Below are 27,720 nucleotides of genomic sequence, written 5' to 3' on the forward strand. Positions count from 1 at the left end.
GGAGCATGTGCCTAGCAAGTCCATGTTGTTTTCTAAATCCTCTTGAATTTCTGGAATTATTCTTTTAAGATTTCAGCTGGGTAAGTTCTTAGCTCTGATTCCTATCCTCGGATGACTGTTTCATTTAGCATGCATTTTCATTTGCTGTAGGAATGAAATGGGATTATAATGAAGAAGGTGCTGAAATAAAGAATGGCAGGCAGTATGATTTTGTCTTTTTTTTGGTTCTGAGGTCAGCCTTACTTTACTGATGGAATTAACAGAAAATCAATTAAAATTTGGGTGATATTTACAGATACCTTCAGTGTATCTGTTCCCCACATGGAGATATTTCTGCATCTACTCTTGGGCATGTTTGGAACCGATGGAGAAATGCAGGTGTGTTAGGGAAAGGTTTCAAAATATGATGTGGGTGAAGCATGCCTTATTTTCAGAAATCACTTTCTTAAGTTCTACAATTGTAAATATTTTGGGGGATTATTATTATTTAGATTTTTTTAGTTGTAGATGGACACAATATCTTTGTTTATTAATTTATTTTTATGTGTTGTTGAGGATCAAACCTAGTGCCTCACACATGTGAGGCAAGTGCTCTATGATTGGTTGATCTATAGCCCTAGCCCTGGGGGATTATTTTTTAAGTGAGTTTCATCAAATCTGGACCAGATTTTTCTGTGTGAATGTTACTTTAGTTTATCAAGTTCTTAGAGTTGAAATGTCCTGAGAATGTAGAAGGTAAAAGTGATTTGTTAGGGTGTTGGGATGGTAAACATATTAAAAATTATTTTTATTACTGTTGTATTGTGTATTAGGGCAGTATTAAGAATACTGATGACTTGAGAAATTTTGCTTTTCTTCAATTTTAAAATCAAGTGCTTTTTTTTTTTGGCTGTATCAGGTAATGATGTAAATCATTTCCCTGCGATCTCCCATTCTCCACATCATCGGTAACATTTTTACTTAATACCTAGCAAAAACGTATTTCAGGAATGTCAGTTTCTTTGCATTAGTAACTTGAGACTTTTATAGTAGACACGTTTCTATTACAGCATAATAATTTGTTTTTCATATGAAGTTGTGTCATATTGCAGTTATAATTGATACAGGAGATATAATTTTTGAACAAAGTATTTAAACTTGTTTTTTTTCAAGTTTTACATAACAATGCATTAACTCACAGATATTTATTTATTTGGTACAGGGGATTGAACCCAGGGACTAGCACACGCTAGGGAAGAGCTATACCATTGAGCTACATTCCCAGCACCCCCCCTTTTTTTTTTTCATTTTATTTGAGACAGGGTCTTACTAAGTTGTGCAGGCTGGCCTTGAACTTGAGAGTCTGCTTCAGCCTCACACAGATTTATTGCTTTTTTTTATTGGTTCTTTTTAGTTATACATAGTAGTAGAATCCATTTTAATATAATTATGCAAGCATGGAACATATCTTATACTAACTAGGACTCCATTCTTGTGGATATACTCAGTGGAGGGATCCACCGTGGTGCATTCATTGTATGTGCCTAGGAAAAGGATGTCAGACTCATTCCACTGTTTTTCCTTTTTCTATCCCTCCTCCCTTCTTCCCTTCATTCCCCTTTGTCTAATCTACTGAATTTCTATTCTTCCTCTTCCCACTCAGATTTATTCTTGATACTCATGATATGCTTTTAAAGTACTTTAGCTGTGATTTTTTTTAAAAAATCAAACTATTGTTTTTCAAATTATCATGAATATCATGAATATAGTAGCAGTGTCAGATTCAATAGGACTCCATCAGTGATAGCCTTTTTGGTTTTTTTGGTACTGGGGATTGAACCTGGTGTGCTTTGCCACTGAGTTAGATTCCAAGTCCTTTTTATTTTTTTTATTTTGAGACATTGTCTTGTTACGTTGCTGAGGCTGGTCTCAGACGTGCAGTCCTCTTGCCTCAGTTTCCCAAGTTGCTAGGATCACAGGTGTGTGCCACTATGCCCAGCATCAGTAAGCTTTCTGATTTCAGGAACTTCTTTTATCTGCTGGATGGGAGTGTTTTTTTTTTTTGTTGTTGTTGTTGAATGAATGTTCCTTTGAAGTATTTTATTGTATTTGACAAACTTAGACATTTTAGTTATCCATCTTTTGCAAATATCCAGATTTCCTCAAAGGGTCGTACTGAAGTGTTTCCATTCCTAGTGGGCTCAATATATGTGGAAAGGGCGAGCGTGGAGAATCTTTTGTGTCAGAGGAAGGACTTTTAAAAATATTTTATTCATGAAAGTAATAGCTTTTCTCTATGACGATGGACTCTGAAAGCACAATATGATACTTAATATCATGGAGCAGGGGAGTCCCTGGTGCCCAGCTGGACTAGAGAAGGAAATAGGAAACGTAAAGCGTCCTTTCATGGTGAACTAGAGTGGAGGGGCTTTCTTTCACCCGGGAGGAAAAGAACACGACAACCTAATAGACTCTGTAGAACAACTTCCCCATTCTAACCTGGGTATAAGCAGGGAAGAGGATCATATTTGCAGAGTGCGTCTGGCTGTGCTTTATGTATGAAGAACTCACAGCTTTGTACTGAGCCCTTCTCCTGCCATGCTCTTGACAGAGACAGCAGCTGTCTTGGCTGCGTCATAAGCAGAATGGAATAAAAATGAACCCTAATCTGTCTGAAGATTCTGAAATTGAATGTTAAGTTCTTTAGCGGAAATCATCCATATGTCTGACATGAAAGCACCAATAATATATGTTACGGTTTCTATCTGGAATATTCCTCCCCCAAATTCATGTGTTGAAGATTTAGTCTCCAAAGCAACAATATCTAGAGGTGGGGCTTTGGGGAAATGATTGGGTCATGGATACTCTGACCTCATCAGTGGACTAAGGCATTGATAATTGAGTGGACGACTGGTAGGAGGTAGAAACTTTAGGCAGTGAGGAATGGTTGGAGGAAGCAGGTGCCTGGGGTATACCCTGGGGGTTTATCTTGTCCCTAGCCCCTCTCTCACTTTCTGCTTCAAAATTGCCATGAACTGAACAGCTTTTCTCCTCCATGTCCTTCTGTGAATGATGTTTCTGCCTTTCCTCAGGCCCAAAGCAATGGAGCTGGATGACCACGGACTGCAATCTTTGAAACTGTGAGCCAAAATAAATCTTTCTTCTACTAAGTTGTGTCAGGTATTTTCTTTTCTTCCCATTTTTTTCTTGGTGCATTATAGTTGTACATAAGGATGGGATTTGTTGTTACATGTTTGTACATGCACACAATATAAGACTATAATTTGGCCAATATCACTCCCCAGGAAGTCCCTGCTCCCTCACTGGTCCCTCCCTCCTCCCATCCCCTGGTCCCTTTCCTCTACTAATTTCCCTTTAATTTACATGAGATCCACCCCACCTTTCTTTTCCTTTTTTCCCTCTGTTGCTTCTGCATAGGAGAGAAAAACACAGGACCCTTGACCTTCCGAGTTTCACGTATTTCACTTAACACGATGGTCTCTATTTCCGTCCGTTTTCCTGTAAATGACATAATTTCATTTTTCTTTATGGCTGTGTCAGGTGGTTTCATCACAGCGACAGAAAATGGACTAACAGTAACCACAGAATGAAAAAAGCTGGCAGGCAGTAGTGACAGAACGTGGAGTTTTGATGCTGTTTATTTGTCACCAGGTCATTTTGATTTGACCAGGGGCATTTTAGAGATCACCAACAAGACTCCACATGTCTTGGATGAAATAAAGGGCCTTTTTGTGATTGGCAGGTTAAATGTTTTAAATCACTCATTCCCTTTTAGCGAAATGTCATCTTGAACACAAAGGTCATGTTTTCCTTAAGGAGTCTCTTTTGCCATGAGATAAAACTATGTGCCCCTGGTCCTGACCTCTGCTCTCAAGGCGTCCTTGGCTGCCTCTTTGCTCATCAGAGGATTTGCTCCATAAATATTCCTTCCATCCTGTTATCTCTCATTTCTATGACTTGTGCATTCCATATTCTGATTTTCCTCTCTTGGTCCACTATGATCACCCTGCATATTCACCGTGCATACCAGGAATCCAGAAAAGAGACAACTGTGTTAGAAGAATAAAATATTAAAACGCTGAATTCTCAAAAAGAACTGAAGTTCTCCAAGAGAACTACACTCAGTTCTAGACACTGAGTGTCCCATGAGAGCTCCTAGTCTGAGTTTAGACCACGTGACTGACTGCGGGCACCCCGGGAAGCGCCTACAGAACCCTGGGAGTCTCATTTTACTCTGGTTCTCTGTACCAGACTGAGACTGTGAAGCAATCAGTCATCATAGTAGAGGCTTGTGATTCCGGTATAAATCCCCGATTTTTGTCCCCAGGAAGTGGGATCTTGGCATCTGGGTTCTTGCTAAAGCAAGTCCAAGCCAAACCAAATGGTTTTTAAAGATGCCTTAGGTGTTTACCTAAACCTTGAGGTGCCTGTTTTTGTTGACATATTCTCCTGTGTATGACAAATAGATCCCTTTGGCCCAGGGCTTCCTGGCAGGAAGGTAGCATGCTGTGGCTTCTGCTGATTGACATGGTAGCTGGGAGCTGCAACAATATCCAGCTCCTACGGGATGGAATTATAGAGACATGAAGCCCCTTCTTTTTAAAAGTATTTTTATTAGTGCACTATAATTTGCACATATTAGTGGGATTTGTTGTTATATGTTTATTGCATATACACAATACAGTTTGGTCAATTGTATCCCCTAGCACCTCCCCTTTCCCTCCCTTCCTCTCTCCTCTTAGTCTCCTTCCTCTACTGGTCTTCTTTTGATTTTTATGGCCTTCAATCCCCTGCTGCTTTTTAATTTTTTTTTAACTCTAGCTTCCAAATATGAAGAAAACATATAACCCTTGACATTCTGAACCTGGCTTATTTCACTTATTTCACATAAATGCTCTCAAGTTCCATGCATTTTTCTAAAAATGACATAATTTCATTCTTCTCATTCTTATTTATGCTGAATAAAACTCTTTTGGGTATACATCCCATGTTTTCTTTATTGATTGTCTGTTGATGAGCACCTAGACTGGTTCTGTAATTGGCTACTGTGAATCGTGTTGCTATACACATGGTACACACTTATCATTATAGTACGATGATTTTAATTCTTTAGTATAAATACCAAGGAATGGGATAACTGAGTCATATGGTACTTCCATTCCTAGTCTTTTGAGGAATCTCCATAGGCTGAGGCTCCTGGTAATGCCCTGCAGTTTACAAGCAGTGACCCTGGCAGGAGAGAGGGAGACTTAGGCTAAACCAAACCAACTCCAAAGATCTTTTGCCTGAATGACTTGGGGATCTATTGAGCTCTGGTAATCTGCTCTGAATTGGAGACTTGGAGACACACTCAGACCTGCCCTTTTGGGAGTAGTGGCAATGTGCCCTTCCCAGCTGACCACACCGTGCAAGTTCAGAGTTGCAAAGGGTCTGAAATTTCCAAGCAGAAGGTACCTTAGAAGTACAGGGCACAAGTACAGGACATTTTGCTGTTTTACTGCCTCAGAGACAAAACCTGGCTGAATTAGTGCAATCAAGACAGATCCAGCTGTTCCAGTCACTCTAAGTATCCTCCTATTGTAACTGACCAGTCTTTCATGTTTTTGTGGCCTCCATGAAACATTCTTACATTAAATAAATGCATGTGAAAAGCTCTTGTGTGGTGCTTCTTAAGAGAAATGTATTTCAGTTTTGTTTTATTGGGTTTAATGTTACTGGAGAAATTTGTTGCTCTGCCTGTGAGGGAGCACCTTCAGTTCTCTTAAAGGATGGGTTACAACAAAACCAGATACTTAAAAGTAGATCGAGGATTTTTGTGCAAAAGGCTAATTTTAGTGTTCAGATTTACTCATTTCCAACTTTGTTTTTAGAAAGTTTCAAGGTGGTTTCTGAGAAGGGAGATGTCAGAAAATGCCGTAACTCTAATAAAATCAAAACTTGCTTTAGTGTTCTGTTACAAAAGTCAACGTATAGAGTTTGTGATGCTGTTTTCATTCGACGGTGCTGTTGGGTTTAAACTTGGCTCATGTTCCTAACAGCTCTTGACTCAGGTGTCCCAGGTTCTGTCCATCACCTGGCAGCTGTGCGGACAGGAAGGGCTGGTACGCTTTGCCCATTGTTAGTATCCCTGGTGCCTGACCCAGGGCCAAGGGGAGGACAGCACATGTCTCTCTGTTAGATGAGTCCCACGGGAACTTCATTCTTTCTGTGTGCAGCTGACCTATCAATTTCAGTCATCAGATACCACCTTATTCTTCCATTATTGCCTTTGAGATTCTGCATCTTCTGCTCCTACTGGGACCTGCTGGATTATGACTGAGGCAGCCATGCAGGGGGACACTTGTGTCTCCACTGAGGCCTGCAATAGTGAGGGTTTGGATTCCTTATGAGTAGTGAGGGTCTCTGCCTCATCTGTGTTCTCTGAAATCTGTTGGAACCAAGGGCCTATGGCAGAGAGGCTGGGCATCCAGAGAACAAGGCTTTAATCTGCTAAGGGGTGTGTGCCTGCCTTGAGGGAGTAGTATGTGGGCTGGGCTCAGTTAACGAGCTGTGAGATGTCAGGGTTAGATGTCACCTGAAGACCAGAGAGAGAAGACGCATCCTCCTGGTCAGTCTCCATCTTGAGAGCAGGAATTGACAGAAAGAGAGACTCCTGTCATTTTATCAAATACCTTTTCTCCTCCTGTTTTTGAGTAATGTACAGTAGGCAGTAACCATTCAATGAGTGAAGGAACCTGTCCTCCAAGAATACAGGTATGTCTGGACAGAGATGGGGGTGCTTAACTCTTTCTCATTTGCCTCAGAAAAAAATCCTCTAGTGAAGAACCTATGTATACAAGTATGTTTTGTGGACTTCTCCTTTGATTACCCATTTAATATCTGTTAATAAGATGTTGCTATTTTTCTCAAACATGAATAAAGTACAGAGGAAGCATATTAATATGTTTCTGAAGGTAGCCTTGAAGTAAAACAGGCAGATTTTGAGAAACTCTTGTTTCTGGTAAGTGAAGAATTTTATCTACTTGGACTGGGATCAGAACTATGCTAGTCAGTTTATCATGACTGTCATGGTTTGAATCGGGGAATGTTCCCTGAAAAAAGCTCATGTGTTAGGCAACCGGTAATGTTCAAAAGTGAAATGATTGGATTCTGAGAGCTATAACCTCATCAGTGGATCAATCCATTTGATGATCAATGTTTACAGCAGCACAGTTCACGGTAGTGAAGTTATGGAACCAGTGTGTGTACCCATCAACAGATGATTGGATAAAGAAAATGTGGTATAGGTACATGATAGAGTTTTACTCAGCCATAAGGAAGAATAAAATTATATCATTTGCTGGTAAATGAATGGAACTGGAGAACATCATACTAAGTGAAATAAGCCAGACTCACAGAGTCAAGGGCCAAATGTTTTCTCTTGTATGGAGAAGCTAGAGAGATACAAGGAATTAAAAAAAAAATCTCATGGGAATAGAAGAGAGAACAGTGAAGTTGGAGAAGAAGTTAAGGGAGAGGGAGGAGGGATGGAAAAGGGGAAAAGGAGAAATGAAATTTATCACAATAAATCCGACTTTTATGTTAATCTACAGCATACTGATTAATGAAACAATAAACAAACAGAAGACCAAGAAAGTAGAAGGGGTGGAGGCGGGAGGAAGTGAAAAACCAGCCTCTACCTCAGAGCAAAGCCTGTCCAAGGAAGGGGGCCTGACCTTTGTCCTTGGAAAGACCCACAGAGCACTCCTAGGCATATACCCACCCTGCTGAGTTATCTACAAATAACAGGAGAGATCTGCTGTGCCAGGTGTCCCTGACTCAGTCAGGCTAGGTGGGGACCCATAGCAACCCCCTAGCAACCACCAACCAGCATGAGACAGGGAAAATACCTGGGATGCTAGATGACCCTCCCAGTAGTTTATGGTGGTTGATAACATGTTGGGAAACCATGTAGTTCAGCACGTAATCCCCTCGAGGCTTAAACCAATCAGTTCAAACGAATCCCCCTCTTGTACTAGCCAATCACACTTACTCAACTTGTTCCCACCAGTGAATGTGCTAATCATGTTTTAGAGTTGTTATTTGATTTTCCCTAGGTGTGTGATGATTTGCTAAGAGATGCTATGATGTACGTGAAGTCCCTGTCTTCCCCAAAGAGTGTATAAAACTGCTGCAAACCCTGGGCTCAGGGCCTCTCAGCATCACTAGTTGCCATGTGCGTGCAGAGGACTGAGCTAGCTTGTAATAAACACCTCTTTGCTGCTTACATCGATTTTAGTCTCTGGTGGTCTTCTGGGGGTCCTGAATTCGAGCATAACAGAAGGCAGTGAAAGGGGAAGTACTGGGGATTGAAATGCAACCAATTATGCTATATTCACTGATGGATATTTAAAAATGAACCCCATTACTGTGTAAAACTATAATGTGTCGATAAAAACATCAAAAGTAATTTGAATAGACTACAGGGGTAACTGTAGGAAAGAGGGCATGGCTGAGGAGGTAGATCCCTGGACCATGAGGTGAGCAGCATTGCTCTACCCTGCCTTTCCACCATGATGTTCTATCTCACCTTGGGTCCAGAGCAGTGAAATTGTCTGGTCATGGACTGAGACCTTTGAAATTATGAGTCAAAAATAAACTTTTCCTTTCTTAAAGTTGTTCTTGTTAGGTATTTTGCTTGCAGGGGTGAAAGCTGACTAACACAATTAGTATATCGTAATACCTGAGATAGTTAACTTATAAAGAAAAAATATCTATATTATTGTCTTATACTTTTAGAGGTTCCATTCCTGTGATAAGTTAGACCCATTGCCTTAAGGACTTAGGTGGGTGTGTCAGATGGCAATGGCACAAAGCATGTGGTGGAGCAAACTAGTCCTCATGGTCCAATCACTTCCTAAATGTCCCATCTCTGAAAATTGTGGCACTGGAGACCAAACCATCAACACATGAATCTTTGAGGGTGACATTCCGATCCAAGCTATAACAGAAGGCATTTATGTCTTTTTATCAGAAGCTGAAACACATCAAAGCCTTTTATTACCATTTTATAAACTATGAGTATTTCCCACTGTCATCTCCTGCAAATACTTTTCCAGCCCTCTCTTGTATTAATTTAATCTCCACCTGCCTGAGCTACTTATTGTACTTAGGCATAACAGTAATTCACATTGAAGTTTTTGTGTGCTGGTATTTCTCTTGGAATGTCTAAAATGCTTTGCAGCCCAGGTGACCCAGCTGCAGGTGGCCCCCGCCCCCCGTTGGTGGCCCCAAATCCCCACCCCTCCAGCTCTGCCTTTTACCTTTGCGTGTGTGAACCACCCATACATTTTGTCCAGTCACTTATCTGTGTGAACATTTGGTCCGCTCCCACCTTTTGGCTATTGTGAATAATGCTGCTGTGAACATGTGTGTACATGTATTTCTCTGAATTTCTGTTTTCAGATCTCTCGAATACATCAGAACTGCAATTTTAAAGTAAATTCCTTAAAGGTGGGAATGGTGAATTATGCCCATTTGGATCCCCCATGGATTTAAATTCCAATGCAATATAAGCTCTCAAGAACTTGCTTGGTGCATACTGTTTTTGGACCCCTTTATCTATATTTTCCTCAATCTTATTACTTCACCAGCTCCTTTTTGGAAGGATCCTTTAGTATATCTGGTCACCAGAATTTTCTGTCTTACTGATGTGATACTCTTTATTGATATGCTTTTCTTAAATGCCATACATTTAAAAAAAATCTCTTTTGGGATTGTTTAATCACAGTTAATTTCATTTAAGTTTCCCTGAATGACATTGCTCTGGCCTGAGTGTTGGAAACACACATAGATCCCAATCCTGTTCCAGTTTCAACATCCATGTTCTCCTTTGAAACTAGAATTAGACAGGCAGTCAGCATAGATAGGTAAATGAGTCAGGTCAGATGAAGGAGGCCAATTTTGAGTGAGTCCAGCAAGTTGGAGACTGTCCCCTGAAAGATTGAAATGATAATTCCTTCAGAGCCCCTCCTCCACCCTTATCAAGAACCTGCCCCTGCTCTAACCTGTAGCTAAGGTAACCTGTCCCAGAAATTGCCCCTCCCTGCAGGGAGCTGTAAGGTGGTTAAAGTGTCCTGAGATGCACCATCCTGCCCTTCCCCCTTCAGCCCACTGGTTTCCCACCTTTTGACCATCCCAATGAGCATTCCTGAGCCTAGTTATGTAGGCAGGAAGGAGAGAGATAAGGGGAAGAGGGCAGAAGAACAAAGAAAGCCTAAGACATATAAAAAGGGCAGAGGGGATGTGGCTCAAGTGGTAGCGCGCTCGCCTGGCATGCCTGCGGCCCAGGTTCGATCCTCAGCACCACATACAAACAAAGATGTTGTGTCTGCCGAAAAGTCTGTTACCTGCTTTTAAATAAACCCTGCTTTATATGCTTGCCTCTGTGTGCTTTTCTAATGTTCAAATCAACATTTGAGGAAGCAGGTAACTTTTTTTTTTCTGGTTACTTGACTTATTGATTTTCTAAATAATGTAAAGAAGTGACTCAAAAACCTAATGAACATTTGAACACTGTAGACTTATGCTTCTAGGTCTTAGGGGCTTCTTTGGTGTCCTGTGTGGTTTGCTTTGAGGGTACAGGGCAGGAGTAGAAGCAACTCTTGTAAGCATTTCTTTTTATGTATTTATGGATGAATATTTTAGAAGAAAGCACTAAACTTCTCTGATGGATTAAAATAAACTGGATTTATCTTGTCTCATTTTCTTTTCGCCAGCACCATTATTTTCTCTTAACCAAGAGGTGGAGGAAGGAATGGAAAATTGGTGTGGGCATCTGGCATCTGGATGCTCTTGCACCCCCCCAACCCCTCATTTGAGACTCCAGTTCATGATTGCAAATGAACAGCAATGTCCTGGCCCCAAAGGCACAGAACACTCATTGGCAGAGTTAGCTGGACTCTATCAAGCCCAGAGCTTCAACGGGGGAGCTTTGAAGATTCGAACAGGACATAAAGAGTATTTTACAGCCTGTCTTTCAGAAGCGCTGTGCTGTAATTTTCCACTAGACGAGAAAGAAGGCCAGCAGTTATTTTTCCCAAAGGTCAAAGGGCAAATGGGCCGTTTCGTTTGATTCATCTGGAAAATGCTGCATGACAAGGTACCATGATTCTTGTGCCCACACACAGAAGATAAGGAGAGGTCTGGCAAGGCTTGCCTCTTCAGGTGGGTTCCCTTATGATAACAGGAATTCTCCTGTTGTAGATTCCTGGCACCAGGGACATTAACAGTGTCTAGGGGCCTAGGACCCGAAGTCACAGGTGATTCCAACTGACCTTAGTGTCTAAAGATCCTGGTGTAGGGAGGGGTGTCTGGAGGGTATCAGGAGACTGAGTTTGTAACGAACAGCTGAGGATAGGATCCTCAGCACAGTCTCTGTGCTGGGGAGTGTTGAATGGAGGGTGTCAGTCTCTGTGCTGGGATGTAGCTTGAAAGGGAACATTTTGGGAGGAGAGGAAGAGGACCCATGGAATTGAAGTTTGGGAACCCTCCTTTCCATCCTTTTGGCTTATAAACGATCACTTTCCCACAGAGGAGGAACTAGATGGCTAACTGACAAGAGAGCTCTGGTTCTGGGTGATACCTTTGTTCTCAGCAGTGCAGAAAGGGGCCAAAGTGAGGGGGCCTTGCAGCTGCAGGCCAAGGTGGAAGATGGCAGCCAGAGCGTCCATCTCCACTCCTCCCTCCTGATCCTAACCTGCTTGCCTCTCCTAGTGATGAGCAGCTGTGCTTTGTTAATCTAGTGCTCCCTCCAATTTAGGAGAGGATGGATGCTGTGTGTGGGGTTTGTGGGGGGGGTGGGATGTGCATAAGGGGTCAGTCTTGGAGCATTCCTGGGGAACCATCTTCCATTTTCTTCCGCCTGCTCTAGGGTGGATAAAGTGGTTGCTGTGGACCCTCTCATTTTCCTTTTTAGAAACTGTCGGAGTCCAGCTCCGGGCAGGGGGTCTCGGGAGGAATTGTCGAAAGAGGGTGGAGAAACAACACAGACACCAAAGTGAAGGTGCTGAATCCCAATCTTTACTTGTGAAGTTAATCATATATACTTTTCATTTTGGCAGGCTCACAGTATTTTGTGGTTACAAAACAGGAATCATTATTCAAAGAATAATATTTTTATTACGTAGCTACAATTAGATATGAAGAATGTATCTTGGCTTATAAGCATAAGCAAGCATTTTTACTTTCAGTTCATGTTTTGCTTTTTTTTTTTTTAAAGAGAGAGTGAGAGAGGAGAGAGAGAGAGAGAGAGAGAATTTTTAATATTTATTTTTTAGTTCTCGGCGGACACAACATCTTTGTTGGTATGTGGTGCTGAGGATCGAACCCAGGCCGCACGCATGCCAGGCGAGCGCGCTACCGCTTGAGCCACATCCCCAGCCCTCATGTTTTGCTTTGAGCTGTTTCTGCTTAGTTAGCTTTTAATAATAGTTAGAAATGTCCCAGACTATTGGCCTATACCTTGACTATTGTTTCTTGCCGCGGTTATGGCAAGTGGTTACTTGAAAAGAGAGGCTACTAATTTTAATCAAACAAGAGTAAGAGCACCAAACCATTGTGCACAGGAACAAGAACAAGTTGCCCAGTACCAAGCACTAATCTGTCTTCTTAATATTAATTTTTCTTCTCTAGATTTTAATTTAATTTCTCAAAAACTTCCTTGAGAGCTGGGATTGTGGCTCAGCAGTAGGGTGTTCGTCTAGCTCATGTGAGGCCCTGGGTTGGATCCTCAGCACCACATAAAATTAAATAAATAAAGGTATAAAAAATTAAAACAAAACAAAACAAAAAAACTTCCTTGACTATTTTCCTACAGGGGGTTTCTCATTAAACATTAACAATTTATGTTCCACAGCTGAATCATTGCATTTAGAGCAAACAGATTTATTTTTTAGAAGTAGTTGCATTAATTGGGAAAGTCATGTTTTTTCCTCCTTACTTAATGGTCACATGGGAAGTTGCAACTATACTTATTAAAGGAATACAAAAACCAACCAGCCCATTCCCAGAGACATACTGCGCTCCTCCAGAGGATGGACGCCTTGCAACATCCACCTCAGTAGGGCCTTGCCATTGCCTGAGTCAGGGGAAGGGCACAGCAAGAAACTTTTGTTATTTTGTAAATATGCATCGTATACACACAATTATGCCTGGAACACCAATAAATACGCCCAGGTTAAGCAAATGACTACGTTCCTCTTTGATGACTCTGGGTTTCCTTCTAAGCCATCCCCTCTCCTGTCCCTTCCAAGCAATTAATACCTAAATTTTGTGTTTATCTTTCCCTGGAGTTTCTTTATAGTTTTATCACATACGTATGTTATCATAAATAATACTTAGTTTTTTTTCACTTTGAACTCAGAATATATGAAATCGTATTTTATATATTATTCTGTGATTTCTGGGTTTTATTGATTTTGTGTGTCGCCGAGGTTTATCCATGTTGTTTTATATAATTATATAATATTATATAATTATATAATTCATTCATTTTCACTGCCACTTGGATTTCAATTGAAGGGATATATCATTCTTTTGTTGCTGGACATTTAATTTGTGTCTAGTTTTCTGCTAGTACAAAAGAAGCCACAGTAGCATTCTTTTCTTTTCTTCTTTTTTTTTTTTGTGTGTGTTCACTTAGACAATTAATTTTAATTTTTGTCAGTGAGTAGTGTGATCAATGAGTATTAGGGATTTTAAAGAAATTGGTTATCATTAATTCATGTCTTGCTCCTATCTGCTTAAGTAATGATCGTCGTGATGAACTGAGCCTATCTAAGGCATCTCACTGTGGACATGCATGGTGGCTGTAGCTGAGCATCTAAGTCTCTGAGGGCCCCCTTGGGTACTCAAAGCAGATGATCAAAGATGTATGAGGTGTTTCTCTTCCTCACCAAGCAGACCCTGGAAGCCGGCCTGTTAGTGAGGTGAATTCCTGGGTACCTGCAAACTCCTATGGTAGTTCTTTTAAAAATTTTAAAAAAATTCATTAACTGACTTTTTAAATTAGAAAACTACAGTTATACATAGTAGTTGGGTTCATCCCAATAAACCCATACATGCATGAAATTTCTTTCAGTTTATGATCCCCCTCTTTTCTCTCCCTCATCCCTCCTTTCCCTGGCTCTCTTTCCTCTGTTCTGCTAGACTTCCTTTCACTCATCTATTTATTTTTGATTGGTTCTTTTTACTGATACATAAAGGTGAAATTACCTGTGGTATGTTTATATATGTTCATGATAAGATTTTTAAAGAATTCACTCTGAATTGCCTCCCTTTCTCATCCCTCTGCTGTATTCTTGGTTTCCTTCTTCTACACTACTGATCCTTCCTGTATCCTTTTTTTTTTAATTTCTTTTTTTAGTTGTAGGTGAACACAATACCTTTATTTTATTTTTATGTGCCCTGAGGAGCCTCACACGTGCTAGGTGAGTGCTCTACCCCTGAGCACTTAGCCCCTTACCTTAGCCCCCTTCTTGTATCTTTATGATATTCTATCCTTCACTCCTCTTTTCCTTTATTTGACTCTAACTTCCACTTATAAGAGAAAACATTTGACCTTTGAATTTCTGAGTCTGGCTTATTTCACTTAGTATGATATTCTCCATTTTCATCCATTTACCAAGAAATGCCATAATTTTATTTATTTATTTTTTTATGGCTAAGTAGATCTCCATTGTGTAGGCATATCACAAATTCTTTAAAAATTTTTTTTAGTTATAGATGGACACAACACCTTTATTTTACTTACTTATTATTATTTTTTTTAATGTGGTGCTGAGGATTGAACCCGGTGCCTCGTGTGGGCTAGGCAAACTCTCTACACTGAGCCACAAACCCCAGCCCAATACTATAATTACTTAATCCATTCATCTATTTTTTAAAAAATATTTTTAGTTATAGAGTGACATAATACCCCTATTTATTTATTTTTATGTGGTGCTGAGACTCAAACCCAGTGCCTCAGATGTGCTAGGCAAGCACTCTCCATTAAGCCACAACCCCAGCCCCTCCTTACATCTATTGACAGGCATCTGGGTTGATTCTATAATTCAGCTATTGTGAATTGTGCTGCTATAAACATTGATATGACTATATCATTATAGCTTGCTCATTTTAGTTCTTTTGAAAAAATACCAAGGAGAGATACAGTTGGGTCATGTGGTGGTTCCATCCCTAATTTTTTAGAAGATTCTCCATACTGCTTTCCGGAGTGGTTGGGCTAGTCTACAGGCTAACAATGTGCACGTGTACCTTTTCCCCCCACATCCTCATTGGGATTTATTATGGTTTATATTCTCGGTAATTGCCATTCTGACTGAACTGAGATGAAATTTAGTGTAGTTTTGATTTTTATTTCCCTGATTGCTAGAGATGTTGAACATTTTTCATATATTTGTTGTTCATTTGTTTCTTCTTTTGAGAAATTTCTGTTTAGTTCTTTTGCCCAGTTACTGATTGGGTTGTTTGTTTTTTTGGCATTGGGTTTTTGAGTTCTCTATACGTTCTGGATATTAAACCCTTTCAGAGGAGTCGTTGGCTGAGACGGTCTCCCATTCTTTAGGCTCTCTCTTCATGCTTTTAATCAGTTCCTTTCCTGTGCAGAAGCTTTTCAGTTTGATGGCATCCCACCTATTGATTCTTGGTTTTGTTTCTTGTGCTTTGGGGGTGTTGCTGAGGAAGTCAATGGCTGCATCTATATGATGAAGTGTTTTTTCCTATGTTTTCTTCTAACAGTTGGTAATTTTCTGGTTTAATTCCTAAGTCTTTGATCCATTTTGATTTGAATTTTATGCAGGGTGAGAGATAGGGATCTAGTTTCATTTTTCTATATATAACTATCCAGTTTTCCTAGCACCATTTGTTAAAAAGGCTGTCTTTTCTCTAAAATATATTTTTGGTACCTTTGTCAAGTATCAGATGGCTATAAGTATGTGGATTTGTCTCTGTGTCTTCTATTCTATTTTATTGGTTTTCATGTTGATTTTGATGCCAATACCATGTTGTTTTGTTACCATAGCTCTATAGCATAACTTCAGATCAAGTATTGTGATGCCTCCTGCATCATTTTTCTTGCTTAGTATTGCTTTGGCTATTCTGGTTCTCTTATTCTTCCAAATGAATTTAAGATTTTTTCCCCCTAATTTCATGACTGCCATTGATATTTTGATGGGAATTACATTGACTCTGTATATTGCTTTTGGTAGGATGGCCATTTTTGACCACCTTAATTTTTAGGCAACAGTTTTTAAAGGTACTTATTTAGCTAGGAGTTGAGTTGCTGAGTCACAGCATACAAGTTCAGTTTCTAGATTCTGTCAAATCAACTTGCTGGTATTGATTAACTCTCCACTAGGAGCATATATGACTACCAGATATTCCTTATCCTTCCCAAGAGTTGATATTGTCAGATATTAAAATCTTTGCCATTCTAGTGGGTTTGGTGAAAATGTTTCTCATTGTTGTTGCTAATGAGCTCCACTATGTTTTCACATGTTTCACATGTTCATGTGCCCTATTTTATTTCTCTCCATGAAGTATTTTGTAATCTTTTCCCCAGTTTCTTGTTGGAATTGTTTGTATCTTTTTATTTACTTATATAGTTCTTTTTTTTGATTTTATGCAAAATTTTATTTTGAACAATTTAACAATATATTTTAAAACATCTAAACCAATAATGTTTGGAGAAATCCTTCAAATATGAATCTTTGATAGACTCATATTTTGTCTTTTAAATCTTAAAGTTTTGCCTTTGTTTTTCTTTAATACTTATATGCAGGATGTGTGCTAAAAATCCAATTTCATTTTTTCCATATCCTGGCACCATTTACTGAAGAACCCATTTTTCCCTTGCTAATCTGCAATGCTGACTCAGATGTCCAGGAGGATTCCATTCGTGTGCTGGTCTGGGCCAAACTTGTTCTGTTCTAAGCAATTTGTCTGTTTCTGCACCAATACCACATTGTTCTAATTTCTGTAGCTTTACAATAATTCTTGGTATTTGTGAGGTAATTGCTGACATCTTATGCTTCACAAGTGTCTTGGCTGTTCTTTGCTTTTTTGCTCTTCATATAAATTTTACAATCAGTTTATCAAATATCACAAAAATCTTGTTGGGCCTCAACTGAAATTGCATCTATAAATCCACTGGGAGGGAAACAATGTCTTTGTTGTATTTAGATTATGGTCTATTTCTCTTCTTGTTTAGGTTCTTTTAAAAGTGTTTAAATATAGTTTTATAATTTTTCTCATTAAATGTTATTTATCTTTGGTTAGTAATTCAGTCCTAGTTTTTAAATATTTTTTGAGTCTCTTTTTTTATTTTATTTTAATTTTATTTTTTTTTAAAGAGTGAGGAGAGAGAGAGAGAGAGAGAGAGAGAGAGAGAGAGAGAGAGAGAGAATTTTCAATATTTATTTTCTAGTTCTCAGCGGACACAACATCCTTGTTGGTATGTGGTGCTGAGGGTCGAACCCGGGCCGCACGCATGCCAGGCGAGCGCGCTACCGCTTGAGCCACATCCCCAGCCCCGAGTCTCTTTTTTTAAAGGGTCCATTTTCAAACTGTTTGTTGCTGGTATATAAAGATGCCAAAAATTAAAAATGCAAAAAAAATTATTCTGAAATAATTGTAAGTTCACAGGAAGTTGGGAAGATAGTACAGAGGGCCTGTGTGCCTTTCACTGACTCTCCCATAATGGTTCCATCCTATGTAAATGTCCTATGATATCAAAGTCAGGAAACCAACACTGGTATGTGTATGTATAGTTCTGTTGTATCACTTGGGTGGATCTGGATAAGCAGCACTGCTATCAAAAGGTAGAATTGTTCTATCCCAACAAGACTCTACCTGGAGCTAACCCCTGTTTTGTTCTGTCCACCAGTTGCTTCCTTCCCCATGATCATGAACCTCTGGCCACTAATCTTTTGCCCATTTCTACAACTTTATCATTTTAAGAATTAAATATAATGGAACCATTCAGCATGTGACAGATATTGACTTTCTTCACTCGGCATAAAGCTCTTGAGATTCAGTCAAGTTGTTGTATCAATAGTTTGTTCCTTTCTCCTGCTCAATAGTATTCAGTGTGTCAGAGTTTGTTTAAATATCTACCTATTACAGGACATTTGGATTGTTTTCAATTTTTGGCTTATTATAAATCGGGTTGCTATGAATAACTGCACAAGTTTTTGTGTGGATTTAAGTTTTCACTTCTCTGGGATAAATGCTCAAGAGTACATTGTTGGGTAGTACTGACACTGCTGGTTACCAGTGAGGAGTTCTGCTCCCTCACAAGTTGAAGTTTGAACATTAGAGAAGCAGCCAAGGCAAACATATAAAGCAGGGCTTATTTAAAAAGGGGTAACATAGACTTCTCCCAGGACAGAAAAGGGAGCCATAGCTGGTATCCTGGTATCCTAAGAAGCCAGAGGTTCTGCCTTTTTTATATGTCCTAGGCTTCCTTTGTTCTCCTGCCCTCTTCCCCTAATCTCTCTCTTTCTTGAATACATGACTAGGCCTAGGAAATGCTCCAGGGACGGCCAAGAGGTGGGAAACCAGTGGGCTGAAGGGGGAAGGGCAGGATGGTGCAGCCAAGGACACAACTTTATAGCTCCCTGTAGGGAGGTTACCTTGACATCAGGTTGGAGCAGGGGCAGGTTCTTGATATGTGGAGGAGGGGCTCTGAAGGAATTAACATTTCAGTCCTTCTGGAGACAGTCTCTAACTTCCTGCACTCATTCAAATTGGCCTCCTTGATTTACCTATCTATGCTGATTGCCTGTCTAATTCTGGCTTCAGCATATCTCAGATTTTTTAAGAAATAGCTAAATGTTTATGTATTCTTGCCAGGGTTTGATATTGTCACTATACTTAATTTTAGCTGCTGTAATAGGTGTGTAGTAGATAGCTCATGTTTTCTTAGTTTTCATTTCTCTAATGGCTAATGATATTGAACATCTTGCCATATGCTTATTTGCCCTCCTTTGGTCCCCTTATCAAGTGTCTTTAGCCCATTTTCTATTCAAATTGTTTGATTTTTTTTTTTTTTTACTGTTAAGCCTTGAGAGTTTGTCTCCCAGTTTGAGCTTATCTTCTCATTTTCTTAACAGAATCTTTTGCAGAGCAAAAGTTTTTACTTTTGATAAATTTCAACTTACTGATTTTTCTTTTATGGATCATGCTTTTGGTGTCAGATCTAAGAGCTCTTCCTAATTCCTAAAGATTTTCTCTTGCATTTTTCCTAAAAGCTTTGTAGCATTAAATTTAATGTTTAAATATAAGATCCATTTTGAGTTAATTTTTATATGAAGTGTGAAATTTAGGTTGTGTTAATTTTTCTTATAACATAGATCTCCAATTTTTTTTTGAAATAACTATTCTTTCTTCATTAAATTACTTTTGCGCTTTTGTAAAAATCCTTTAGCTCTATTTGCCTGGGTTTATTTCTAGATTCTCTATTCTGTTCCATTGATCTATATGCTTATCATTCCATGCCACAGTCTGGCTGGGCACAAAATCACGAGCCACTCACAGCTTTGTAGATTCAAACAGCAATTCTTTATTCCCGAACTCACACCGGCCCTCTACAAACACGTTCTGGGGAAATCCATGTTCTGCCAAAAAATTCACGTACTCCACTAGGCTTTTAATCCCAAATACTTTCTGAATCCCACCAGAACCCAATGGGAACTCAAGCATTGGGCGTGCCTGAGGCAGCAGGATACGCCCTATTCCACCCCCACCCAGGGTACACCTTAAACCTGGAACCGCCCTAAACCCAAGGAGCGGGATCGGGATACTCCCTAAAACCTGATCCGCCCTAAACCCGGATCTGCCCTGCTTCTTGAGCAAGGTCACCTTACTCAAGCATACATGCAAAGTCACAGCGAATGTCCAAGGCAAGTCCATTTCCACGAGTCCTTCCTCTAAGCAACATGGGGTACACTGGCAAGGAAATTTCGATGCGTCATTCCTACTTGGCAATGGCTCTCAGCAATTCCACCAATACTTCAAGATCTGAATCAATGTAGATAATTAATGATTTTAATATTTCATTGAGTGATTCTTCCTACTTTCTTCTTCTTTTTAAAAATTGTTTTAGCTTATCCTACTTCCTTTGCCTTTCCATATAAATTTTAGAATAATCTTATCTCTGCAAAGACATCTTACTGCAATATTGAGGGGATTTGGGTTGAATCCTTGTCAATTTGGAGAGAATTAATATTTTTATGAAGTTGAATGTGTTATCTATGAATGTTTCTCCATTTATTTAAATCTTGGATTTCTCTTAAAGCTTTCTGCATAAAAATCCTGGACATATTTTGTTAGATTTTTCCCTATTTAATTTTTTTGAGTGACTATACATAGTGTTATATTTAAAATCTCAGTGCATTGATAGTATATATAATTAATTGTATATACAATTGAATTTTTGTTTCTCTTATATCCTAAAACTTTGATGAACTTACTTTTCAGTTCTACAGTTAAAAAATAAGTTGTTTGGATTTTCTCTGTATACCATCATGTTATGTACAATAGGGAGAGTTTTTCTTTCTTTTTGATTTGTATGTGGTTCATTTCTTTTCTTGGATGGGTCCAGTCTAATCATGGAAATAATTGGAAGATGAAGAAGTGTGGGTCAGAGAGACAAGATAATGGAAGAAGAAGTTGGAGAAATTTGGAGGAGAGCTAAGATGCACAGGAGCTGGTTTTGAATATGTAGAAATGAGGACATGAGCCAAGTCATATGGTAACATCCAGGGGAGAGTGGCTCTAAGCTGACCTCCTAGAAGGGAATGGGGACCTCAGTCCTGTAACCTCAAAAAATGGAATTCTTTCAACTACCTAAATGATCAAGGACATGTATTATCTCCTAGAGCCTGCAGAGGGAAGTTCAGCTCTGATGACACATTGATCTCAGAGTGTGCAACTGTGTCAGACCTCTGACCTACAGAACTGTAATGTAACAAATGTGTGTAGGTCAAGCCACTGAGTTTGTGGTCACCTGTGACAGCAGAGGTAGAAAACTAATGCATGCGCAGTGTTCCTTACTATCTTTTTGGTGTCTTTAGGACCTGTAGTTATACCCACTGATGGTAATGATAATTTATTCCTTTTTATTTGATTTTCTTTTTTGTCTTGCTAGAGGTTTGTCACTTTCTGCTATTATTATTATTATTATTATTAATATTATTATTTAATCTTCTCCTGCTCACTTTCAGTTTATTTTGCTCTTTTTTCCTCTGGGTTTTGAGGGGGAAACACAGATTGTTGATTTGAACTTCTACCTTATTTCTTATCTATCACGCACATTTAGTAATATAAAATTCCCTCTCAGTGCCCTTCTTTAGCTGCTCCCCACCCATTTTGATATATTATGCTTGAATGCTCATTCAATTCAGTGTGCTTTTTAGTTTCCCTTGAGCGTTTTCCTTTGTTCTATGCATTGTTTAGAACTGTGTTGTTTAGTTCCAAGGGTTTGGAGATTTTTGTGTTATCTTTTTGCTATTAATTTCTACTTTGATTCAATTGTACTTGGAAAACAAATTCTTTGTGATTTCCTTTTTCTAAAATTTGTTGAGGTTTGTTTCAGGACCTGGGTCATTGTCCATGGTAGTGTTATCTTCTGCAAGTGCTTCTTTATATACAGAGTTATGAAAAACCGTGCTGTGAATGGATAATCATGAATGAAATGCATTCCACTATTGTCATTTGTCATATATGTAAGAAATAAAAAAAAGAGTATTCTGCTGCTCTTGGACAGTTCTATAAAGGTCAATTCTTTTGCTTGATGGTGTTGTTAAGTTCTTTTGTATCTTTTCTGATTTTCTGTCTAGTTGTGCTGGATGTTGAATTTTCCAGCTATTATTATGGAATTATGTATTGCTCCTTTCAGTTCTACCAGTTTTTGCCTCACATGTTTTGCAACTCTGTTGTTTGGTGCATGCTCATTAAAGACTGCTGCATCTCCTGGATGGAGCTGACCTTTCTATCATAATGTAATGTTCCTCTTTACCTCGGTAATATTCTGTGTCCTAAAGTACACTTTTTCGGATATTAATATAAACACCACTGCTTTATTTTAATTAGTGTTTGCCTGGTATATATTTTATTTCCTTTTACTTTTAACCTATGCTGTAATATTTTAAATGGGTTTCTTATTGATAGTGTATAAGTGGGTTGTGTTTTTAAAATCCATCAGTCAGCCTCTTTTAATTGGCATATTTAGACCACTTACATATAATATGATTAATGGAATGTTAGGGCTTAAGTATGCCACTTACTTGTTTATTCCCACTACTTATGAATTTTTGCTTTTCAGCACCCCTCTGCAGATTATGTATATATCTTTTAGAATTCTATTTTTTATTTACCTATAGTGTTTTTAGATATCTATCTATCTATCTTTCTTTCTTTCTTTCTTGTTTTTAGATATACATGACAGTAGGGTGTATTTTGACATATTATATATACATGGAGAGCAACCCTATCCATTTAGGACCCTGTTCTTGTAGTGGTACATGATATAGAGTGACATTGGTTGTGTATTCATATATGAACACAGGAAAGTTATGTCTGATTCATTCTCCTGTCTTTCATATTCCCACCCCCCTACCCTTCCCTTCATTAGCCTTTGGCTAATCCAGTGAACTTCTATACTTCCCCTGCCTACTATCCCTTATTATGGGTTAGCATCCACATATCAGAGAGAACATTTGACCTTTGTTTTTTTTTTTTGAGACTGGCTTATTTCACTTAGCATGATATTCTCCAGTTCCACCCATTTACCAGCAAATGACATAAATTCATTCTTCTTTATGGCTGAGTAATATTCTTGATCCATTCATCTGTTGAAGGTCACCTAGGTTAGTTCCATAGCTTGGCTATTGTCAGTTGAGCTGCTATAAACATTGACATGGCCACATTACTGTAGTATGCTGATTTTAAGTCCTTTGGGTATAAAACGAGGAGTGGGATAGTTGCGTCAAATTTTGGTTCCATTCCCAGTTTTCTGAGGAATCTCCATACTGCTTTCTAGAGTGGTCACACCAATTTGCAGTCCCACCAGCAATGTATGAGTGTACCTTTCCCCCACATCCTCACCAACATTTATTGTTCCTTGTATTGTTGGTAATTGCCATTCTGACTGGAGTGAGATGGAATCTAGGTGTAGTTCTAATTTGCATTTCTCTAATTGCTAGAGATGTTGAATACTTTTTCATATATTTTGTGACCATCGTGTTTTTTCTTCTATGAAGTACCTGTTCAGTTCTTTGCCCATTTATCATTTATTGATAGAGTTTTTTTTGGGAGGGTGGTATTAAGTTTTTTGAGTTCTTTGTATATTATGGAGATTAATACTCTATTGTGGTGCAGATGGCAGATTTTCTCCCATTCTGTAGGCTCTCTCTTCACATTATTGATCGTTTCCATTGCTGTGAAGAAGCTTTTTAGTTTGATGCCATTCCATTTATTGGTTCTCGATTTTACCTCTTGCACTTTAAGAGTCTTATTGAGGAAGTCTGTTCTTGAGCTGACATGATGGAGAGTTGGGCCTACTTTTTCTTCTTTGGTCTTTGGTCTAATTCCTAGGTCCTTGATCCACTTTGAGTTGAGTTTTGTGCAGTGTGGAGATAGGGGTTTAATTTCAAGCTACTACATGTGGATTTTTTTTTCTTTCTTTTTTTAAATTTTTTTTATTGGTTGTTCAAAACATTACAAAGCTCTTGACATATCATATTTCACACTTTGATTCAAGTGGGTTATGAACTCCCATTTTTACCCCGTTTAAGAGGCTATCTTATTTCCAATGTGTATTTTTGGCATCTTTGTTTAGGTACTTATGTGGGTACGTCTCTGTGTCTTCTATTCCATTCCATTGGTCTTCATGTCTATTTTGGTGCCTATACTATGCTCTTTTTGTTACAATATCTCTGTAGTATAGTTTAAGGTCTGGTAATGTGACATTGTCTCCTGTATTATTTTTTTGTCCAGAAGGATTGTGTTGGCTATTCTGGGCTTATTATTTTTCAAAACAAATTTCATGACTTCTTTTTCTATTTCTATGAAGAAAGAAATTGGAATTTGAATGGAAATGGCATTAAATCTATGTAGCTCTTTTGGTAGTATGGCCATTTTGACAATATTAGTCCTACCTATCCAAGAACTTGGGAGATCTTTCCATTTTCTAATGTCATCCTCAGTTTCTTTCTTTAGTGTTAGATACATCGTTTTTAAAACCATTTTCAGTGATTGTGCTAGTATTACATCACCATTTATGGGTATTAGTATTTTATCAGTTTTAGTGTAGAAGTTTCACCTCCCTTTAATCCTTTACCTTCCTTCATTTATAGAATCTTAAATATTTTGTGTACATTGAGAGTACACTAATCCTATGTTATAATTTTGCTTTAACTGGAAACATAATTTAGAAAACTCAGGAAGAGAAGAAAAGTCTGTTGTCTTTATCCATATTATCCTGTTTCTGTTGCTCTTTCTTTCTTTCTTTCTTTCTTTCTTTCTTTCTTTCTTTCTTTCTTTCTTTCTTTCTGGTGTTTCAAGATTTCTTTTTTTATCATTTCTGTTTAGATACCTTCCTTAACGTTTACTTCCTCTTCCTGTTCCTCTTTCTTCTTCTTCCTCCTCCTCCTCCTCTTCCTGCTTCTCCATCTTCTTTTTTTTTTTAAAGAGAGAGTGAGAGAGGAGAGAGAGAGAGTGAGAGAGAGAGAGAGAGAGAGAATTTTTAATATTTATTTTTTAGTTATCGGTGGACACAACATCTTTGTTGGTATGTGGTGCTGAGGATCGAACCCGGGCCACACGCATGCCAGGCGAGCGCGCTACCGCTTGAGCCACATCCCCAGCCCTTCTCCATCTTCTTGATAGTCTGGTTGTAACAAATTCTCTTAATTTTCCTTTCTTTGTGAGAATTTTCTTATGTTGTTCATTACAGAAGAATTTTCCTGGATATAGAATTCTGAGTTGACAGCTCTTTTCTTTTCTAAAAATGTTTTTATTAGTGCGTTGTACTTATATATAATAGTGGAGTTCATCTTGACATAATCAAACATGCATGGAATATAATTTGCTCCATTTAAGATTTCAGTACTTCCTCTTTCCCTCCCCCCTTCCCTTCTGTTTCCGTTCTACTAATCTTCCTTCTATTTATTTATTGTTTTTTAAAATTGATGCTTTATAGATATATGTGAAGGTGGAATTCACTGAGTCATTAATTCATTTAAATACATAGCACAATTTGGTGTTTAAACATTTGAAGTGTTATGCCACTTTGTATTGGCTCTCATGATTTTTGATGAGCAATATGCAATTTGAATAATTTTTCCCTTATAGGGAAGTTGCTGTTATCATTAGTTGCTTTCAAGATGTTTTTCTTTTCTTTTTTTCAGAACCTCAACTTGGCATGGATTCTTTGCATTTACCCTGTGTGGAGTTTGCTCAGGCCCTTGAATCTATAGGTCTATGTCTTCTGCTAAAATTGGGAAGTTTTCAGTTATTATTTTTACAGATTCATCTCTTTCTTTTCTCCTTCTGGGACTCCGACAACATAAATGCTGGATCTTTTGTGATAGTTCCACAGGTCCTTGGGGCTTTTTTTTTTTAATCTATATTTATCTCTGTTCAAATTGGGTAATTTATACTCTTCTGTGTTCTACTTTAATGATTCTTTCCTTTTGTTTTGATTATTTTGCTTATAATCTTATAAATTGATTTTTATTACTTTAAAAATAAACTTTTAATTTAAAAATAGGTCTAGGTTTACAGAAAAGTTATAGTGGTAATACAGAGAGTCCCTAGTACAGACCTATACTAACATCTTACATTAGTATGTGTGTTTGTCACCATTAAATAACCAATATTAATACATTATTATTATTTAGATTTTTAAGAAAATTCAGTGCTAAGGATCAGGGCCTCATGCAATGCTATGCAAATGCTTTACCACTAAGCTACACCCCTATCCCTGATACATTATTATCAAAGTACATATTTTATACAGATTTCCTTACTTTTTACTTGATGTCTTTTTTTGTTATTGTTCCATGAGACCAAATTAAATTTGTCAAGTTTCTTTGGGTTGTGGCGTTTTCTCTGATTTTCCTTGTTTTTGATGATTTTGATGGTCTTATATATTACATAATGTCCTTTAATTGATATTTTCTTATTACTAGACTGTGGTTATGGGCTTTTTTGGAGAAAGATCACCAAGGTAAAATGTGTGTAATGTTATATGATGTGTCATATAAAGGGTACACAATGTTAATATACTATCATTGTAATGATCATTGTTGGTATTAGTCTTCATCACTTGAATGAGGTAGTATTTGCCACATGTCTCTATTATAAAGTTACTCATTTACCTCTTTTTAAATACTGTTTTTTTTTTTTTGGAAGAAAGTCATTATGTGCAACCCATACTTAAAAAAATGGCTAGTTAAATAAAATGTTTGTAATTCTTCATGAAAGAGTTGTCATTCCTCTCTTTCTTTCTGTCTGTCTTAGTATGGGCTCATGGATATTTATTATATAAATCCAAGAATATGTTATTTCTTGTGTTGTTCAAATTGTTTCAGCTTTGGCCTCTGGGAATTCTTTCAATTGGCTCCATATCCCTTTGATACACCCACACTAGTATGGGTATTTAAAAAAAAACACTTACTTTGTTTTGCTACAATAGACTCCTTTCTTATCCTGCATATTTTTGCTTCAGTTCTAGAGTCAACCTTGTTATCATGGAATCCTGATTTTGTTCATCAGAGAAGGGTATTAAAAACCAAGGTGTGGCCCAAATCTTCATCTCATCAGATTAGGCCATGACTTCCTTAACAAGACTCCTAAAGCACAAGAAATAAAATCAAGAATTAATAAATGGTTTGGACTCAAACTAAAAAGCTTCTTCTCAGCAAAAGAACATCAATGAGGTAAACAGAGAAATCTTGGGAGCAAATTTTTGCCACATACATGTCAGATAGAACACTAATCTACAGGATATAAAAAGAATTCAAAATACTTAACATCAAAAAAACAACCCAATCAATAAATGGGCTAAGGAGCACAGACACTTCTCAGAAGAAGATACATATTCGATCAACAAATATATCAAAAAATGTTCAACATCTTTAGTAATTAGAGAAATGTAAATCAAAACTGCTCTAAGATTTTATCTTATGCCAGTCAGAATGGCATTTGTCAAGAATACAGACAATAGTAAATGTTGGCAAGGATGTGTGTGTGTGGGGAGGCACAATCATACATTGCTCGTGGGACTGCAAATTGGTGCAACCAATCTGGAAAGCAGTATGGAGATTCCTTAGAAAATTTGGAATGGAACCACCATTTGACCCAGCTGTCCTACTCCTAGTTCTATACCCAAAAGACTTAAAATCAGCATACTATAGTAACACAGCCACATCAATGTTTATAGCAGGTCAATTCACAATAGCTAAACTGTGGAAGCAACCTCGATGCCCATCAATAGATGTGGTATATATATATATATATATATATATATATATATATATATATATATACATACACAATGGAATATTACTCAGAATTAAAAGAGAATAAAATTATGACATTTGCAGGTAAATGTATAAAGTTGGAGAATACCATGCCAAACGAAGTAAATCAATCCCCAAAGCCAAAGGCCAAATGTTA

General features: G+C 38.1%; 1 long non-coding RNA gene across 1 annotated transcript; it reads left to right on the top strand.

The window, feature by feature from the left end:
- Window positions 1-27,510, top strand: LOC308633639. Its single transcript, XR_014018828.1, has 3 exons — window positions 1-80; window positions 3,072-3,159; window positions 26,771-27,510. It is a non-coding gene; the product is annotated as an uncharacterized lncRNA (long non-coding RNA).
- The last annotated feature ends 210 nt before the right edge of the window (window positions 27,511-27,720 follow it).

This window comes from Spermophilus citellus, assembly GCF_964194105.1.
Source record: "Spermophilus citellus genome assembly, chromosome: 14".
Classification (NCBI taxonomy): Eukaryota; Metazoa; Chordata; class Mammalia; order Rodentia; family Sciuridae; genus Spermophilus; species Spermophilus citellus.